The sequence below is a fragment of the Haemaphysalis longicornis genome, unplaced genomic scaffold (genome assembly GCF_048455015.1).
Source record: "Haemaphysalis longicornis isolate Haplotype H1 unplaced genomic scaffold, Haemaphysalis longicornis Haplotype H1 scaffold_13, whole genome shotgun sequence".
NCBI lineage: Eukaryota > Metazoa > Arthropoda > Arachnida > Ixodida > Ixodidae > Haemaphysalis > Haemaphysalis longicornis.
The window spans coordinates 88,037,427-88,044,494 of record NW_027526233.1 but is presented as its reverse complement, the minus strand read 5'-3'; positions in this window follow the sequence as shown (position 1 = coordinate 88,044,494).

Below are 7,068 nucleotides of genomic sequence, written 5' to 3'. Positions count from 1 at the left end.
GAAATTCATGCTCAAGTGACCGCGCGTGAGCAGGAGATAAAAAAAGGTCACTTACATTAGTACCTCACAGACATGCCTGCGGACCTGTTTTGAAGCGTTATTAAATATGTTTAAATATTCGGACAACTGATTATACGCACACTAAAGGTGAAACATGGGGAACAAGCCACACAGACATGTGGGATTGAAAAAAGTGCCCTCTCTTCTCTTGAATTTTTGCGGCAAATGGAGTAGCACATGTTGCCGCATTTCACCACACGACACTGTGCCATAAATGTTTTCGAACAGGAAAATAAAATCAGCCTTATTACGCATGTAGATTAAGCGTTCTGTTGTTTCGGTACAAAAGATGACCAAATTTGTTACAACTACAAAGATAGGTATAAACTTTTTCTGGACATTTTTCTACAGTATATTTTACATGTCGTATTTCATACCGTAGAAGCAAAGTCGAGCTGCGGAAGACAAATGGTCGTGTACAGCTTTAGACAATATCCCAGCTCTTTGAACTCTTTTGATAGGCAACATACAACCGCTATGCATCTGAGGGCCGACCTAGCGATCTCCTGGATGTGCAGGGAGAAGCTCAACTTATTGTCAAAGTTATCTTCAAGTTCGTCAACCTCCGAAACAGGTGGAAGTGCTTCACCATTGATGTTATAGGAGAACAATATGCTAGTTTTTCTAGAGTATGTCATTACCTAATTTTTTGATGGATTTTTAAGGCGTTTGTTGCGTGAACACCAATATGAAAAAGACGAGATCACTCCCTGGAGAGAAAATAGCTTGCGGTGAACACCCTTAAATGTTTTGACATCGTCAGCATATAGGAGAAAGTGACAGTGAAGAGGTACTGAGGAAACATTGATAAACATTCAAAAAAGTGACTCCAGAAGAGAGCCCAGAGGGACAAAAAAATAATACTATAAATAAATCAATGAATCAATGAATCAATCTTTAGTAATGTATCCAGGAACAGTCAAAGCCTTCTTGCCGGAATACTGAGAGGGATAACACAGCGGTGCTGAAATATACCATTGAATGACAGATCCACAGTCAGCACGGAACTCCAATAAGTAAAGAAAACCAGTACACAACGAAGTTTAAAAATAAAATACTGTCATACAACCTCCGTAACCTGGTCAGTATAGATTGTAATGTCTAATACATCGCGAAATGTCATTGTACAATAAAAGTAGCAATATCACCGTGAGCGGAAAAAAAATGTCTACAAGTACGGGGTAACATAAGCTTGAATTTCACAATACTGCATAAAATAAAGTTCAGAGAAAGATGTATGAATAATAACTTCAAAAAATTGTAAGTTTTAAACAAAGGAATTACATTTTTGTAAAATTCTGATTCACCGGCATAAAAATGCGCGGCGTTATAGGTGTTAACTGGGAAAGTGTGTCATAGCATATACAATTACACCCGGAGAATTCACAACATACATGAACATACAAACACGAACTCTGTGAAATCAACGCACACTGGAGCAAAATAAGAGAACAAAAAGAGTACTCGCAATATAAAGTTTGTGCGCCACAGCAAATACCCCGTCCAAAAACTCCACAAAGACAGGTTGAAAAATATTGGCACGCATCGTGTGCGACCGGGAAAATGTCACCTTGGGGTAGAAGTGGAAGGCTTATAAGGATCAGTGCCCTTGAAGGGGTATATGTCAAGTGGCGCTGGATAGCCGAATTGAGAGAGAAGTCGACGCTCGCTCGTACAGCCGAAATGACCAGCGGCCGCCTCGTTGAACTTAATCATCCCCGTCTCTTCCTGCAAATAAACCTTTCGGCACCCCAACAATTTTGTTGGGGGTGACTGGTAACGTACCCGAAGACGGATCCACAGGGACTTCGCCGCAGCCGCGGAGTGGCCGGTCGTTCACTGCCGGGGGTATTAACCCCAAATTCGACTACCCAAAGGAAACACCCAATGCCCACAGTTACCTAACAACCGTACAGGGAGCCCCGTTTGTTCTCTGGAAACGACGGAGACAACATCGATAATTGGCTCATTCACTACGACTTGGTGAGCAACATCAGTCGCTGGAATATTGCCGTGCACCTTGCAAACATCGTAATGCTCTTGTAAGGCACCGCTTTGACATCGTTCGAAAACCACGAGGGCACACTCGCCACCTGAAGCCGACAAAAGTCAAGGAAAATAACAACCACTTCGGGAATTTCATGGCGAAAAAGAAGTGGGCAGAGCACACTCTGCTTCAGCGGCACAATTAGCTAGGGGTCTTGTACGACGTATATCGACGATATACTGCAAATTGTGCCGGACTGTGAACCCCACAATGTCTCAGGACAGCAAGGATGGCCACCTACTCAAGGGTATTGCCGAAGATGTGTGTACTTTTCTGATTAGTAAGGCGAGCTTGAACACCTTCCCAGACGTTATTTGAAATTGCTCTACATTTGCAGCTTCCAAAACAAGTCACATCGCACCGACGTTTGGCCAATTTGTAGAATGCAAAATAAATACATCCATATATTGGTACACTTTCGCCCAGTTCACAGCAGTTCTGCCAGTTCGTACCCGCACGGCCACACATGTCCACCGGCCCGTCCACACGCGTACAAAACGTGAGCGTACACCACACTAAAACATCTTAAAACATGCACTAGGACACGAGCGGGTCACGAATTCTGCCGTGCCCATCCGAATGTACGGGAACACCACTCTCAAATCGCAAACCACACACACTGTTTTGCCACATGGCAGAAGGAGCACAGCACAAACGAGCAGCGTCCGGAATAATTATGCAGCGGATGACTGTACAGAAATAGCTGACTCCACGAACGTCCCAGAAGCTGCAGAACAACTTGAATTCCCTCTTCTTCACGGGCTTTGCCGTCAGGCTTTGCTCAAAGGTCGAAGGGGAAGGCAGATGTCATGTGGAGAGCAAACAGGTATCGGCTACTAGAGGCCATATTACTGCCGTTAAATATCCGGCATTCTGTTACCGACAAACTCCACCAGTCCTATTAAAATTTTCACCGTTTCAGCGTTGTCCAGTGGAAAGTCGAAACAAGTCGAAAGACCTGTCTCGATGCCCACGACGATCGACAGCGGAAGGGAGTTTGCCAATACATCCAGCACCGTGGTTCTGGTTGTGGTGTAAGCTGCGGTGACCACAAACAGTGACGAATGCATCAAGGAGTGAATGTTGGCGTTTAACAAATGCTGCCGATGATCGCCCCACCATGTCGCTGCAGCATAAGTTACAGTAAGCAGAATTGCTATGTGGTGAAGGAGGCGAAGTTGACTGCGGTCCAGAAAGGAATGAAGACGCGCAAAACCGCTGAGGGCGGCGGACATGTTCTTAACGTGGTTCCGGAAATGATTCGTGCGGGTGCCAAAGTTCAAGTGACTATGGAACACCACACCAAAGAGCTTCACCTCAGTGACTTGCCATAGAGTTGTGCCACACAGCCTAATGGTCGGCTTCCGCTGTGCACCTCTCTGTCCTCTTGATACCAGCTGGCATGTACACTTGGTGGGGTTCAATTTTAACTTCGCAGCATGCGTCCATTTTACTATTCTTTCTAGAGTCTCTTTGCCGAGGTTCTCAAGCGCCCGCCGTGAACCTCTCTTAATTACGACTACAGTATACGCCCGCGTAGACCTCAATATGCACATTATTAGTACAGGAAGGCACAGAGGTCATAAATGGAGATGTTCCAATATAGCGGGCTCAAAAATGAGCCCTGGGGGCTGCCCATCCTTGTCTGGACACGGACACTCCCCGCATGACTTCTGTAGTGCACCGACCTTCCATGTAAGAAGGATTCAAGCAAGCGGTTAATATTAAAAGGGCAGCTGTGGGCTCTCAGGAAGTAAAGCAAGAACGGGTGCCCAATGGAGCCAAACGCTCCTTTAAAGTCCAATAAAATGAGCAGAGCGAACGATCCCTCTTCACGCAAGCCTGTAGAGGCTAGGGCAGGTGGTGCAGCGCTGATGTTGCACTCTGTCCCTGAGTGAAACCATACTGATGTTCGTGCAGTAGGCTGGACGTCCCCCCATCGTGGGGGGGCGCTCCCGTCGTCCCACGACGCGGGGGACTGGAAACCTTCAGAGCAGTTTTGATTTGCACGTTACAAGCAATGGCCTTCTCGATGTTGTCGATAGACTCTCGCTCGGCAGAGACGACGGTGAGGCCTGAGCGTGACGGACTAAGCTTCCCTTGCTTCACTCCGATAACGAAGAGGTCATTGCAGAAGGTAGATTAAAATATAGTGATTGTGTCTGCCCCCACGCTAGCAGATGGCACAACGGGAGACAGCAGAAGAACATGGTTCGGGTTGCTGTTCCGATAGCAGTAGATTGTTGAAGGGCCAAGGTGCCACCTGGGGTCCACTGCGTGGCTTCGGAGTGAGCAGGATTTGCGTGCGTGGCACAACTCCCACGGACTGCTTCTACAAAAGTCGCCACCGACGCCGGGTACACAAAGGTGCCTTCAGTGCCAGAACGGGACTCGCAGTGAGACTTTACTTCAACAAGATTCGCTCGTAATTCTTCAAAGCGACCATCCGCCCGTGCAAGCTTAGTCTTCAGACCCACAATAATGCGTTGCATGTCAAAGAACAGTACCATCCTCTTCTCTCGCGTCGCGATTGGAACCTTAGTCTTGTTGTCCTACAGGAGGCTCATTAACTGTTTGCCAAGTATAATGGGATCCTTAACGTCTATGGCCGATAAATCATCACCACTGAGTGGGACGCAGTCTTCAAAGTTGGTCCCAGAACTTGCAGGGCTTGCTCTTGTACGGTGCGCTGGATTGGCAAAAGGGAATTGGCACTTTCTACCTGATGTTGATCCCAAAGACCGGGTAAATGCTCCGAGTCGATCCCAGTGGGATTGCCCAAACCTGAAAGGCTAAGGGCCATGGTGCTGTCGGACAGAAAGTTGGGTAATCACGTAAACACTGCCTACACTGACGCAAGTAAGGGGCCACATGGCTCTTCTATTGCAGCAGTTTTCGACTTCAAAGGCTCCCCCATAGACTACGGCACCCTTAGAAAACAGGGCACTGATGAAGCCGCAACCAGTGCTGTTCTGATGGCTATCAGATGGGGAGAAGGAACATCATCACGGACTCGACAAGAGCCATCACAAACATCACTGCCAGACTAATACTCATTGGCTCTAAACATATCATCCCAAGGGAGCTGAACCGTGTGCACAAAATTACATGGTGCCCTGGACACGAAGGCTTGGAAGGAAACGAGAGCGCTGACTCGCTTGCGAGAAGTCTTACGAACCGCAGTCACGAGGACCACTCCTACACCCTTCCACCGTACCAAATCCTACGGAGAATGTCTTAAAAGAAAAAGACTTGAAAGGAGACCGCTGCCCGCTCCTCACATGGCAGTAAATGCCAACAATGCACAAACACTGAGAAGAATACAAACTAACACATTCCCACACAAATCAAGGCTGGCGCTGATGTTCCCAGACAGATTTAGTGACGACTGTTATCAATGCAATGAAAAAGCCACCCTTTTCCACACCATATGGAATTGCCCAGCTATATAGCAAACAGAGATCAATTCACTAGAAACGTGGGAGGCGACTCTGGTCAGCGAGGCCTTGGAAGACCAGCGCCAGCTGATCGACAGGGCCTGGGCTGGGGCACAAGATTCTGTGGCCCAGGAAGGAGGATACCACCAAAGGTTCTCCCTTTATTCCCTTCCCCAACCTCAATAAAGTTTTACTGAACTGAACTGCATAACTTGTAAATGAAGGTTGTCAGTAGATACTAGATGCTCCGAAGAACCCTGCAACCGGGTCATAGAGAACTGTTTAAACTAATGAAATTGTCCGAGGAGTGGTGAGTCATTAGTACCCGCTAGCGATTGTGATCGGGAAGCAATGACATCCCACTGACGATATGCGTAATTGTGAAGTCTCACCGGAAAAAACTGAAACGTTCGCTCAAAGGACTGGGGTCAAGCTCACCGCGATGTCGCTGCTGTTCATGAACACCACTGTAGAGATGACAGTGTCACAAACTCCTCTCCGGATAATTGCGTCCGCTAGCAAAAACCAAAGAAGGGCGCGAGACAACAGTTCTTTGTATTTTAGCAGGGTGGTCGACACGTGAGTTTTCTCCTGTGCCGAGATTGCTGGGGTGAATTAAATCACAACGGAGATGCTCGACTACGTTTTGAACTATATCGCTTTACTGTACAAACAAAAAGACTACACGGCAACGCCCGACACAAGGAGAGAAAAAAAAAACCTTCACACTGCCATCGGACTCGTGCGCGCAGGCACTAATCGGTCGTACACTAAGGGCGCGCGCGCTAACTCAGACAGCTGTACGCGACACGCGAAACACTCTAGAGGCAAACACTTGTTGCACCTCAGTAACGCAACTACACAAAAAAATACTAGCAACACGGGAAACACTATGGGACAAACATCGTTAACCCCCGACAACAGCACTCACGATAAGAAACATCTAACAGCTCTGCAAGCTGTACCCGACCCGTGAAATGCCCTCAAACATCGCTACCCTTGATAACGGCAATTACGACACCCAACGCACAAAGAACCAACTCTCAGCTCGTTCGCTAGGAGTGACGCTAGAAACAAAAACCCGAAGGATGCGAATATCTTAATCCGAGGCAACAAACAAACTACGGCGGGAGGGGCGCGGTAAAAGAAAATCTCTACGAAGCAAGGAGAACACGCCGGTTCATCGACGGAAAGTAGGGACGAACTGGAGACGGCCTCGCTGGGCAGCAGCTCTCGTGTTTCGGGGGTCCGGGGTGCAGAAGCTGGTCGGCCATGGGACTCGCGGCGACGGGTGAACTCGAGCGCTGAGCCGAGGCGTAGACAGGTCCGTTGCGAGCCTACCGATGTGCTTCTGCTAAAGCGCGTCACCCCCGGGACCCTTTCCCGCGTAGCACGTTCACGAATCTCCAGCCGACTGCCACAAGCGACCGCGTGCGCTCCCTTAAATAACCTTCGCCGGCCGCGGAAATCCTGCTCTGACGTCTTCCCATTGTTCCTCTTTTTCCCCTCCTGGGGCCCTCGCCA